The following is a 14,196-nucleotide window of genomic DNA, read 5'->3' as shown; positions in this document are numbered from 1 at the left end:
GCACAATGTAGGTTTAGCGGCACATTTTATCTCCCCTGTACGGTGATTAGTGTACCTTAAAAACACACTATCATGCGCGAGCCTGCAGGAGCTGCACAGCCACACCGTCACCGTCACCGTCATTGCCACCCATTCATCCCGCTTATGGGCTTCTGGCCGTAGTCGCCAGATTGCAGAGCGAGCGAAAAAACGAGCTCGTTTGTCTTCATGATCATCATGGCTGCCTTGCCTTGCGAGGCCTTTCTCTGGAAGTAGGCCCCAGCTTGCAGGGGGTGGGGAAGAGGAGGATGGCCTCCGCGAGCGGAGCCAGTGATTGGTTCTGTGTGGTTAACTCGGAACCCTGCCAGCTAGCGTTTGGCCTGAGAGGAGGCCAACTCAAAGAGGCGTTTTTGGAGCCTTGTGGAAAACTAGCAAGCTGACGAGGAAACAGCTGACAGACTTGTCTGGCAAACACCAAAGACATCACAGTTGGCACTGGTGAAAGCTACCTGGGTTGCTTACTTAAGCAACTCCTCTTCAATGACACATTTGGTGACAGCTTGCACAGTGAAATCAAAGATTTTGGAATACTAACTGCCTCAACACTTTCTGGTGAAATGGCTTGCTAACAAGTGGAGAAGGCAAGTAAGTGTCCTTCATGTGACAACATTTCATCAAAATGAATTTGAGGATATTATAAATATTTGCAACTTCGGAAAATCCCTTTCATTCTAAAGTGCAGTCGTGTGGGAAGCTGCCCTGTGATTTCAGTCTCGCCTGAGTTGTATCCTCCGCTTCCAGGCACCCAGCCTGAGAATGGATGGCGTAAAGAGATTTTCATTACAGATTTATGTATCGTAGCCCGGTGCTGAACTCAGGTGGATGCGAGAGATGCTGGTGCCTCTGTCACAGGCCCAGACGCTAATAAGCCTCTGCGCTGGCTGCCCGCTGTCTGGACTGACGTGTGAGGAAGGCGCTAGGCAGCGGCATTGCCGCACGAGCATGACAGGGCTGTCGAGGGAGTGAGCGTGTGCAGGGCTGGATTTAGGGAACAACAGTGTGTTATGTGCTGACTGCATCTGAGACACATCAGAGAGAAAGACTCCACCTTAACTGCTGTGAGTTCTGTGTGTGAGGGTCAAGATGAGGCTATGCTTACTTTGTCAGCTTAAAACTGCTGTGATTAATAGCATTTTTAAAAAGACTTCAACTTTTGGTCCTAATTTGAATAGCCGGCAGATCCTCAAGGAGCCATGCCATGCACTTTTCAGTTATTTTATAACTCTTCATGAGATGTTTTTGTTTAGTCTGCAGTTGAGCTTTTGTTTTGATTGCAATTTTCACTAGTGTTCACTCTGATTGGTCAACATTTTTTGGCATCTTTCAGGTGTCACAGAGATTGTCAAAGCCAACAAATAAAGAGCCCTCCAAACAAAAAAATCCCACTATTGCTATGACTTGCTATGACTTGAGGAATCAGCAACACAATATTAAATTATTAACTAATCAGACAGAGAGACAGACAGACATCTCTACCAGACAAACATTTCACAAGGGCACAGCACACCAAATTGCAAGTATATATTGTTAAAGAGGCAGTACCTGGTGACAGGTAAGAAGAAGTACTAACATAACAGCTTATAGGAGATTTAAAGCGACTGGGAGGAGATCCAAAGCTAGTAGCCTAAACACCAAAGTGGCAACTTGAAGCCATTGCTCTAAGGCCCTCCGTAGACACGCAGACCTGAAGCTCTCAATTACTGTTGTAAAACGAGCCTAAATCTCTTTTACAAAGCATTGAAATTAATTATTGATTTTACTCCCTACCTCAAAAAAAAAAAAAAACATGGCAGCATTTAGTTTCAGTTTCAGATTCTCCTTCGTCGATTTATATGATCACGCGCCGTCTTGTCGGTTGATTCGGGGGATTAAATGAATTTGCCACTGTCAATTTCCGAGCAGCTTGGCGCTCTCGTATGGAAAGGGAGAGGTGCGATGTGAGATGCGAATGAGCCACACTCTCGTCTGGCATGCTGATGTGGCCCCTCTGTTCCTCCTCTCTCACGCTCTCCATTTTAGACCAGTGGAGAGACGAGCTAAACCCTCTCTGACTCGATAGGCTCTCACCAGGGAGAGCATCAGCATAACAACTTTTACTCGTTATGCAACTGAGCATTCGGTTACCTAAAACAAATGTTTTTATGTATTATGAGTCCAGTCATAAGACACCTTAATTGTTTTCTAAAGCGATTTTCAGTTTGGAAATGGAGATTTTCAGATGGAGAGTACACATGGTATAATTTATGAAGGAGGATTCTACCAAGCTGAAATGAATGTTTCAGCAAGGAAGAAATTTACAAGTATTCATATTTCATGAGGTGTAGCTTTTGGTTATAAAAGAAAAGGGGATTTATGAATCAATGTGGAATCCAAAAATTGTCATGGCCTGTCCTCTCTTTCTCTACAAAATGCGAACTAAATTCGAGGAAGGGAAAAAATAGAGAATAAAAAAAACATGATTGACATTTTGATTGCTAGTTTGAGGCTAGAGGCAGGAATTAAGCAAACAATTTCTGAAGTATTATGAATAAAAAATAAAAATATTCCAGGACAAACCTGTCACAGTTTCTTGACCCCATATCTTCATCTAACAAGTTCCCACGTAAAAAAATCTATAACTTCTATTTGTATTACTTAAAATTACTTATAGTTTTTACTGCTACCCTCAACATTTAATGAGTTGTCAGAAAAAAGCTGCTGAATGATAACACCAGTGGTCTTGTTTGCAGAAAAATCCTGCTGATTTGCCTGTCAGGGCTCCTGTAAACAATTGATCTAGGTTTGTGAACAGCACGGATTAAATAAAGCTATTTAAATTCCTCTCCCTCACAGGCACAAGACAGCCCTTTAACTCTTGGAACTGTCTGTCTTGTATACATGGTGATTGACTGAGCGCTCTCCTGTAGGTTCAGGTGGCTGCGACCTACCCTGGCAACAGGTTTTGTCTGTGGCTAGAAATAGGATTGATAGTTTCCCTTCAGAAGACAATGTATCATCAAAGTAAATTTCAGGATGCTATAAAAACCAAAGGGTATGCAAAGGGTATCTGTCTCCTACTCACTCGTGGTATACAAGCTAGATCGCCCTTATAAACACTACTTGATGATGGTATGCAGACGTTTTGTCATACGAGTGTTCTGTTTGTGCTGCTCTCTGCATGTCTGTCTGAAAGTACATGTCATGTTGTGTATTATGCAGTGTGTGTATGTGTGAGAGAGTGTGTGAGCACGTTGGGATGAGAGGGTTGGCTGTGCAAGCTCTGTCAGAGGCTTATCTCACTCTGTCTCTGAGCAATCTCTGTTAGCTTGCCGCTACCCACAAACAGCCAAACCCATGCATATGCAAACCTCCCTCCACCCCTCAGATCTTTTTCCCACCACAGAAGAAGCCCACTCTCCTCCCCCGCTCCCCAACCAACCCACCCGCCCCGTCTCATCTCACCCTCCAGACAAAAACAGCGAGTGGAGCGTCGGACTCGGGAAGCCTCACAAGAGTAAGAAAGGAGAGCAGCACCTGCAGCGGCACGGCTAAAAGTTAATTGAATATTCTTCTCTTTTCAAAAGAGGTCAACATGAAACGGCCGACAGGCCCGTTAACGGAGCACCAGCGATGAAGAGGGGGACAGAGAGAGAGAGAGAGAGAGAGGGGGGGGGGGGGGGAGGAGAAGGACGAGGAGAGAGGAGGCGCACTTGGAAATGGAGCTGCCGGCTGTCGTGGCACACGGCTGAGGTAACGTTGACGAGTAGTCACCGTGACAACCCGGCCGAGGCCTGTCCGCCGCCACCGCGAGAGGAGGGCCGACGGGGACGGTTTGTTTGCTGTTTGTTGGTTTGTTTGACTCAACCTGCGTCACGGGGGCAGAGGTAGGCCGAACTCGTCACCGTGGAGATGTTTTACCCCCCACAACCACATAAACACTCTCAAACACCCCCTCCCCCTCCCCCTCCCCTTACACACACACACACACACACTTTTCTTTCAACTTCAAAGGAGCTCGAGCCCCTGCCACGAACGACAGGCAGAATCGCCCCGGCTGCTTACATTTTTAAAAGGGCTTTTGATTAAACACCCAGCATGGGTCGAGTCAGTCCGCGGCCGTGAGGTGAGCGCGCCGGGGCTCAGAGGAGAGCACGGGGAGCAGCGTGAGGACGTGGACGACAGCCAAGCGCTGATTACCTGAATATGCTAAACCTCTTTCATAACACCACCCTCGCCCCCACCTCCGCCTCCACCCTCTTTGTTTTTCCGTCCCCCTCCACCTCATTTCCTTTCCATGTTGATCAAAGTGATGAAGTCAATTAATTGCTAAATTATTTTTTTTCCCCCCTGCAAGACCATTAACAATTAGGGCCATTTGGCAAACTGCATCAATCTCCGTCCTGTTGCGGCCGACGGAGCCTTGGGCCTAGCAGTCTGTCCGCTCTCAAACACAAACACAGGTTAATAGGCCACCTGCAGGTCTGATAACACCAGCACACTTGTACACAATCATGTACATGATAGTGTACAAGCATACTACACTTTAATAAATGGATTGGAAATATTTATCAGACACGACAGCTCGAGCTCCTCCCAATAGACTAAAATTGAGTTTCATTTGCACTGAATCCATTGGTGTGTATGAAAGAGCCCTTCATTTTGAGATAGGCACCTTTGATTATCTCTTAATTCCTTGTTTGATTGGCCATTAATGCTAATTGTTTCTCGGTTATTAACCAGATGAATGTATACTTTCAACCATTGGGCAGGTGCTATTTTGTTTTACCAGGGTTGAAAATGGTAAAAACAAGTACTCTGTGACACTTAGATCCAAGCACATATTACTTGCACTATTTGGGATACATATTGCAGCAACAGAACAATAGGGTAGTGTTTGTCCTGTACGGTACAGTAACTCCTGGGATGGTTTGGCTTTTATGCTGCTGCATTGGCCCAAAGTGGATAGATGTTGGCTGGGTTTATATTATGTTATACTAAATTATGTTGTACATCATCAGTTTTGTTCTTGCAGTGGAGGCCTGCGTATAAAGGACACCTGGATAGCACACCTGCTAAAACACACTGCACATATCACCCTCAATCTGAATTTTATGGTAGGATACATTTTTGATAAAATGCAGTTTTTCCTCCTTGGTCTCAGATTGTGGCCAACTCTGAAGCAGACCTGGCCCAAAGCCGGCATGGATCCTTCCAGTATCAGCCTGAGGATCTGCTGGATGCCGCCCAGGTTGCTGTAGACTTTTTTATGCACTTATAGCAATTCTGCCAGCATCTTTCAGACATGCGTCACAACTCTCTCTCTCTCTCTCTCTCTCTCTCTCTCTCTCTCTCTCTCTCTCTCTCTCTCTCACACACACACACACACACACACATACACACACTCTGAGACACACACAGACTAGTAAATGGCACATTTAGAGCAGGATTTCCCCCACTGCGTATGTCTCTGCTGTTTGTCAGAAGCGATGCCTGTCTATGTGAGAGGAGAGGCTGCCATGATTGATGTGTGCTCCACTCGGAGAGATTGCATTAAGAGGCTCCTCTCTTCCTCCCTCCCTCGCTCCCTCCCTCCCTCGCTCCTCTCCGGCTGCATGCCACATGGACGGGGAGATGTGTTTTGCTGTGCGGTGCGGTGCGGTGCGGTATGGAACGCTCACCTTGTGAGGGAATATTGACCTTTACAATAATTAGATGGGTCCTGCGGCACGGGGGCTCAGTGCACGCGGAGAATTGATGACGGCTATTTGTACATAAAAAGGATTTTTGATTAAACTGTGTTTTATGGACGGGGCAAAATAATAATTGCCATTAGTGTTTTATTTCCCCTCCAACCCTCCGTTATCTATTGTCATTGCATTTTTATTTCCATCTCTCTTTTTCATCTCTTCGTCAAGGGTTCTCTCTCGTTCTCTTGCCCTCCCCCTATCTCTTTTTGTCCCTCCATACTCCTCCCCTCCTCCCTTTTCTCTTCCTCCGCCTCCTCTCTTTCCTTTACTCTCCCCCTCTACTTCTTTTCGCTATATCTCTTTCCCTCCCTCCCTCCCTCTTTCTCTATCTCTCTCTCTCCCTCTCTCTCTGTCGGTTATCAGCTGCCTTGGAAGGAGCTGTTGCCGTGGCTGCCGCAGAGTTGCCATGGAGATCTGCCTCCATGTTTCACAAGGTCAGAGTGAAAGTTGACAGAGTTCTGCAGCGCCGCTTCTCTCCTCCTCTAAACGCTCGCCCTGTCGCCGTGGTTACATGAACACGTGGGACTCTTTCCCATTTCATGTCTGGGCAAATCTTTTGAAGATGCTTTTCTATAGGCAAAACATTTCAACGCACTTGATAATATCCAGAGTCATAGTCATAGTCCAGATCTTAAGAGTCATGGTAACAAATGCTTCTTCACCATCAAAAACAAAGTCCTTGAAAATCATTGCAATATCCTTATATTCATCTTAATATCCCCTGGAGCCATCCAATACTTCTTAATACCAGTTAAGGAGCCCTTGATTTGGATATGGCCTCCTGTAATTTCTCCTTGATCTGCGGGTATGTGGTAACTAACCCTCTCATTAAGCCTGGGTTCATACACCTGCTTAATATTCCCTGCAAAATGGCAAGAAATGAAAGGTTTCTGTTTCACACTGCTCTAGATGGATCTGTCCTCCCCCATGAAGTGATGCTGCCTGATGCGGCATATATAGTAGGTGATCCCTGTACGTATTGCTTAAAACGTGAAAAGGTTATGAAAGCTTGTAAATCCTGAGGGTACACTGCTTTTATTACTGAATCTAGAAAAGGACACAATATGTTGGGTTTCGTAAGTCATACGTTTGTGCTTAATGAGGGATGAGACATTGGGATTGTGTCCGTGGATACTAAAGTATATATGAGGTCACAAAGGACAGGAATGAATAATGAAATTATGGATGTATCCGGGCAACAGGACCCTCCTCGTTAAAGGACCCATTTGCCTTTATCATCATAATTATCACCTCTGACCGCGTGGCAAGGTGAATCATCCCCAGCAAGTGGGCCATGTCCTTAATGGTCAGCTCTGTCCTACCTGAGAGTGGGAGAAAAGTGCTTCAAAGTTACGTTGTCCAAAAAGACAGAGTTGTAACTTGTTCTTCCTATCCATTGGAAGGGAAATGAGAGCTGGTGTGCTTATCGGGATTAGTCCGAGGATATCAGTGCCGGACAAAGGGAGTCATTTGCATTGCCCTGAAGTGCTGCCGGCCTCCGCTGTCAAGTATTTTTAAAATTGGGGCTTTACTGTGCGGATTAAGATTCGCTCTTATCCGCATTTACATTGACTCTGACAGCACAGCACAGAGCGGCCTAGCACAGGAAGTGATCATGCAGTTTGTGGAGTCGGCTGTCTAATTATGTCCGTCTGGCAGCGCGGCGTCTGTTCAGTCTGAGGGAAGTCGCCGTATTCAGACAGGCCACCTGACTGGGCCAGGTCCCACTGACGCCAGGACGCAGCAGTGAGCAGGTAGATATCAGGAGCACCGCTCCTCCACAGGACTCCTCACACAGCTGCCGCACTATGCTGGAGTCGCACGCGTTTCGGCGAATCCCACCGCCCCGAACACGCCTGTCTCCTCGGCTGCCGCCTTCTCAATGTCAGTCTGAGGAAGATGCAATCTGTTATCAGGGTTCCTTAGCATGCTGGCCATGCAGGCATACAAGATTGATATAGACGTCTTACAAACCAAGTAGTGCAGGGATTTGTCTGTGTCGTGTTATGTGGTGGCATGCAAAGATATCTGTGTGTTGTTTATTGAGGTCTTTTTAATCAGGCCACACTTTGCATTCATAGATTCCGTGCCATCAGATGACAATTAAATGGCAAGCATCAGCTTGTGCATATAAAGCGCAGCTTCGGGTTGTCTTCACAGGCACGTGGGAGTGAGCAGAGACTGCTGTGCATTTCAGGAAGGCCTGAGCATTCCTCCACCTCCTTACCTTTTTTCTATGTCACCCCTCTCAATAACAGCTTTATATCAGATTGTGCGTACTCCCTAACTAACACCATACAGTACCATGTATTCGTCCCTCTCTTCAGTGAAAACAACTCTAACCCATAATTATAATCCTCTGTGTATCTTTGCCCCTCACCCTTGGAAAAACAACTGTATCCCCTAACTAACCCTGACTCTGTCTTCAACCCTCTCCCTTGTAAAAACGGCTGTATCCCCCAACTAACCCTGAGTGTGTTTTCGGCCCTTTCTTCATTAAAAACGTCTGTATCCCCTAACTAACCCTGTGCGTGTCTTTGCCCCTCTCCTGAGTAAAACGGCTGTATCCCCTAACTAACCCTGTGCGTGTCTTCGCCTCTCGCCTGAGTAAAATGGGCTGTGTGGGCCTCTCCTCTCTCCTCTCCCTGCTCTACGTCTGGCTGATTCATGAGGGAGATGTAGTCATTTGTTTCGTCGCCACTGACACTGCTGCATGGATCATTCAGTCGCACTTCACCCTCGCCGATCCATTTCCCATTATTTTCTTCCCTCTTCCCTCTTTCTCTCTCCCTTGGCCGTCCTCCATCTTTCCCTTCCTTTCTCTCTCCATCCATCCCTCTCTCTCATCTTTCCTCCTTTACTCTTTCCATACCTTCTATCTATCCTTCCCTCCTTTTCATTCTCCATCCATCTCTCTCTATCTCCCCTCTCCCTCCCTCTCTCTCCTCCTCCCTTCATTGGGTCGGATGCAGCCCAGTAACTCAGATACACAGGGGGAAAATGAAAGCTATTTTATTTACCCACAACGACTGAGGGAGAGAAGGGGCCTCAGCTTCCCCTGTTCCCTCTGCCACTCTCCCTGGGGTCTCCGTCACAAGTCTCCCAGCGTTTTGTCTAGCCCCCTCCCCTCCACCATCGAGCTCTCTTTCGCTCTCTCTCTCCCTCTCTCCCTGTCTATCTCTCTCTTTCTCTCTTTCTCTCTCACGGTTCTCCCCACCCTCCCTGTCTCTCTGTGTAGCAGGAAGGAAGCACAGCAGCAGGAGAAGAGGAGAGGAGGGGAGAGGAGTGATGGCATCCATCCTCCCGCTGAACAGACTGAAGCAAATTGGCTGTGACACACTCATCATCCTGAATGTGGCAGACGCAAGACCAAGTGCGTTACGCAATTAGCCAACCCCCCCAGGACACCTCCACCATCGACCCCCCCATCCCCCCTACCCCTCCTCTGCCTTCCTAGGAGCCCACGAGACCCTTTCAGAGAGGCGGGGAAACGAGATGGCAAGCCCCTTAACGAGGAGAAGAGAGGAGAGAGGAGACGAGGCGAGGAGAGGAGAGGTGAAAAACACTTTCATAAAAAGCACTGCAGCAAGAGGCCTTTTTTTGCATGCACAGCCTGCAGCCTTATGGAGCTGCGTTCTGCTTTCAATAGAACGGAAGAAGAAAAAAGGTAACTGTACATGTCAGGAGATAATCAACGTGTTTTGGGGCATTTCTGTAGCAAACCGGGTCCCTGCAGGTCTAGTTTTGGCATTCTGCGTATCGAGCGGGCCGTGCCCATGGCGGAGTACGGACAGCTCTGGTGGCGCTTGACATTTCCACAGAGGAGGTGCAGAGCTCGGCGGAGTGGCGAGGGGCAGGGATGAGTGGGCGCAGGGAGAAATGAGTCATCTGTCCAGGGTCACCTTCCGTCATACAGCCCTCAATAGTATTGACAGAGACCGGCCCGTAGTCGCATCGTTCGTCTTCATTAGGGTTTGAGCTTTGAGCGTCGGCGGCTCCGGCTCCCATGAGGCAGAGCGGCTATCCTCCACCCCCCCCCTCGGCCCCCCCTGTCCACCCGCCCATCTCTGCCAGTTGCGCTCATCACTCTTCCCTAACACCGACCAGCGGCCCTCCCCAGCTCAATCTGCTTATCACCTGAGGGGAGTGAGTGAGTGTGTGTGTGTGTGTTTGTGTGTGTGTGTGTGTGTGTGTGTTTGGAGGAGGGGGTGAGGGGCATTGGCGATTGGTGTGTCCTTTTAACTCAGAGGAAACTAGGGCACGGAGGACCACAGTAGCTGAACACATCTTGCCTTAGATCGAGGAAAAAAGTAAAGCATGAAAAGACAAAAATCTTACATCAAGAGATGGATGCCTTTAATAAGCTATATTTGATTTGGGCACCTGTGCCCATAAGAGGAAGCGTGTGTCTACTAGTATGTTGTCCCCCTTGCTCCAATCCCCAATACATTCATATGGATCCTTGTTTTAGTATCTTTATCTTTAGTATATTTTACTGTTCTTTTTAGTCATGTTGATCTGTTATTTTATCATCCTGTTTACATTGTAGTGTATATTGTGTGTGGTGTCTAAGCTACTGGGACCTTGAATCTCTCCTTGGGGATCAATAATCTAATCTATCTATCTATCTATCTATCTATCCATCTACAGTATCTATCTATCTATCTATCTATCTATCTATCTATCTATCTATCTTTATTAGCAGTTGGACAGAGATTTGGGCTGAGCTGAGCCGGCTCTTATTGGCTACTCATGCTTTCTCTGTTTCTTTTGACCCCCACAGTGGCGGTGCCAGTTCTTGAAGGCAGTAGTGCGCTAGCCCGTGGCCTGCCAGTGTGTTTTTAGCCGTCTGTGTCCAGACGGGCGTGGATTATCTTCCTGCTATGCTAGCAGACCCTCTCATCCACTGCCTACTGGTTCAAAACACCCTTTAAATTGAACGGGTCACTGGAGACACACACACACACACACACACACACACACACACACGCACACACAAATGTAAGCTCCATTCTGTGCTGTGCTTCTCAAATGGCTTCACGCTTTCTATTTGTGTGTGTGTGCGTGTGTGTGTATGTGTGTGTCTCTAAAGCCTTAGTTTTTCTAGATGGACAGTGTAAGTGGTTGGGTGCGGTCATTCACTACACACACATACAAATGCCTTTGCATTCACCTGCACACGCATGTAGAGACACACACACGTGTGCATGTACACACAAACACACACAACACTCACAGTGTTGTACGGCATCCTGACAGACAGTAAGGCGTCCTGACAAGCTGGCATATTGCAGGCTCCCCTGCAGAGACAAACTCCTCACGCTTCTCTTCCCCGGGTCCAAACAGGTCTGCTTCTCCGACAGCTAACCTGGGCAGGCCACAGCCCCAAACCCACTGCATGCCCAAACACATTACATTTTACACACACACACACACACACACGCATACATGCATACATCACATACAGGCACACACACACACACACTCTCTCTCTCTCTCTCTCTCTTTCTGTCCATGCTAGTGACTCTGTCTCTCACTCTCACACAGTGTGAAGTGCACTCTCAAACACACACACACACACACACATTTCTTCAAAAGTTTACCTGGAAAGACCAAACCTACAGGGCGCCCAAACACATTACCATTTGCATGCAGTCTCTCTCTCTCTCTCTCTCTCTCTCTCTCTCTCTCTCTCTCTCTCTCTGTTGTTTTCTCTTTTCCTCCCTTCATTGCAACTGATTCATGCCCAGTAAGGTAAATGTACTGTGAAACATATATTTCTCCAAGAGCTTCCTCTCTGTACAGAACACCGTGCTCACCGAATGCTCAAACACACAACACAGTCATTTCTGAGAAACCTATACGACAGCTCAAGATCATCCCTGCCGAATGCTCAAACACATTATGTTTTACATGCACCGGTGTCACAATGCATCCCAAAGTCCGGTCACACTCCTTCGGTTTTATTTAACACTCGAGGGAACGTTTCCGTGCTGAAGGCCTGTGCTAAAAGCGGAGAGATTATATTATCTCAGCAGCGGTGGGAAAATGTAATATGAATGGTACCGAGCGCTGGCTGTGCCACCTGCCGAGATGCTGTCCCCATGAATCAGTGGCAGGGTCTAGCCTCACGCTCCCATGCAAAACATGTGTTTCCCCATACAGTATATACTCCACATGGAATTCACTAGTTCACCTCAAAGTCTCTACAGTCCATAGAATTGGAATAGAAAGACATATGAATTAGTGTAGTATAGATTTACAAACAACCAGCTGCTGAAGTCCATTATGGCTAGTTTAATTCCCTCTTTGGAATACAGTGAAACATATCCTCTCTGCACTTTTCTAATCCTGCAGTTCCTCCAAGGCCTATTCCACATGCACACTAGTATCACGTGTGGATTTTCATCTTTCATTTTTATATCTATGTTGTTCCCGTGAAAAGGCAAAAACACTCAAGTATCAAGTGCTGTAAAGAGCATTTCAAACAAACAGATGGAGATATTACCCTAATCATAAAGCTGTTCACCAATCAGAAGCCTGAAATAACACAGAAATAGCAACTGTCACAAGTTACATGCCATGCGTGATAAGCCATACTGTATCTGCACATCAACTCTGCAAATGGGCTTGAATCTTCTCTTCTTCTCTTTACAAAATAATTGTGTGGATAGGGTTGTGGATAAAGCCTCTGAGCATGCTGGGTCCAGCCCAATGTGTCCCAGATGAAGCATGACTATGGAGTAGATCTGGCATGGATCCATCCTGAAGGGCCATGCAGGATATGTTATTAATGAAGCTAGCTGGCATCGTTACAGCACAGAGCCATACTGTGATGGCGCCTTATAGGGCTAAAGGAGAGCAAGGTGGGGAACTGTGGTACCTTGTGCTTTTTAGCTGGGGGAGAGAGAGGCGGGATCACTCTGGTATAGCTGGGGAAACAGGTTGACACTTTGGAGGTGAGAGGGTTGGAAGAACTTTATATCTGCAGGGTGTGAGATATAGGGGGTACTCTGGTAATGTGCACTCATAGCTGGAGGACGGAGCATCAGGGGTGCTGGCTAAGATATGAGCATGGGGATGCTGCTTGCTGGTGGAGGGTGAATGTGGATGCACCTCCACCCTGGGTCTCCACCCTGCTACTCCTAGAGCTGGAGGAGGGAGTGAGTTGAGGGCACTCTCTGGATGAGACCTGAGACTGGGGCGGCTACTTTGTGGAGGAAGGAGAATGGGGATACTGGGCTGGCCCCCCCGCTTGCTCTGGCTGCTGGCGCACAGCAGGATAGGAGAATTCTAATGGAAGCTAATGAGTCTCTACAGGCCTGTCCTTAACACTGGGAGCACAGGAGCCTCACCTTGGAAAATGTATTCCAATATATAAGCATCTACATTAAAATTTTAGTCCACATAATGTATTTGTGGGTGAAGTATTTCTTTCTCTCTCTTTCTCTCTCTCTCTCTCTCTCTCTCTCTCTCTCTCTCTCTCTCTGTGTGTGTGTGTGTGTGTGTGTGTGTGTGTGTGTGTGTGTGTGTGTGTGTGTGTGTGTGTGTGTGTGTGTGTGTGTGTGTGTGTGTGTGTGTGTGCAGTGCATAGGGGAAGTATGGTAGAAAATAGTATAAATGATCTTTCACACCACTTGTGTGAGACCCCTTTGATGGGCTCGGTATGTAGGTTGGATGAATTCATGCTCATGCATTTTTGATGCTCCTCCACCTCGCTCTCAAAGGCCCGCGTTGTGTGTGTGCATGTTCTGTGTGTTTACCCTCTCCGGGAGACCTGGCTCAGAAGCATCACAACCCATCACGTGCTGCTGGCCTATCAGTCGAGAGGGAAGGAATTCTGAAGGAACGCCATTGGCTGCGCTCTACCTATATCGGCCTGTCGTCTGACGGGGGAAAAAAATGTGAGAAAATGTGGATTGCTGACAGACGGGACGGATCAAGCTGAAGGATGAAAAGCTTATTGCTGTCACATGTAGAGGGATTTATGATTTAATTGTCCAGATGCTGCAGTGACTGAGCTTTCGTGGGGCACATTCATCACCTGAGAGAGCAGGTGACTTTGTCGCTGGCGCAAAAAAAAGAGAAGAAACAGAACAGAGCCTGGGCTTGTTTGTTGAACAATCAGAGATTGTTTTGTAATACTTTGGTATTTATCCAGAGTGATGAAAAAGATTGCGATGACTAATAAAGGATGCCATTTTGTAAGGTTGGGAAAATAAATATTTAGTCAGGGTATTAATTTTAGATTAAAATCACCTCAGAATAATGTAATTGGATGGAGAATTACAGGGGAGTACTGGCGGTGAATAAGGCTTTGCTGTTCTGATGTAATGTTAGGGCAACGAAAATGATGAGACTTCAGACATGACATTATACAAAAGGACACAAGCACCAGAGCGGTGATTAAAGAACAGCTCTTTTAACTAAT

At 47.0% G+C, this 14,196-nt stretch overlaps 1 protein-coding gene across 1 annotated transcript in view; it reads right to left on the bottom strand.

Annotated features, from left to right (window-relative positions):
- The window catches only part of lrrn2 (leucine rich repeat neuronal 2), a 61,064-nt gene that overhangs the window by 6,339 nt on the left and 40,529 nt on the right, over nt 1-14,196 (bottom strand). The window lies entirely within an intron of this gene.

The sequence above is a fragment of the Sardina pilchardus genome, chromosome 9 (genome assembly GCF_963854185.1).
Source record: "Sardina pilchardus chromosome 9, fSarPil1.1, whole genome shotgun sequence".
Taxonomy (NCBI): Eukaryota; Metazoa; Chordata; class Actinopteri; order Clupeiformes; family Clupeidae; genus Sardina; species Sardina pilchardus.
Note: the sequence above shows the minus strand (reverse complement) of the source record. Positions and strands in the feature narration are given on the sequence as shown.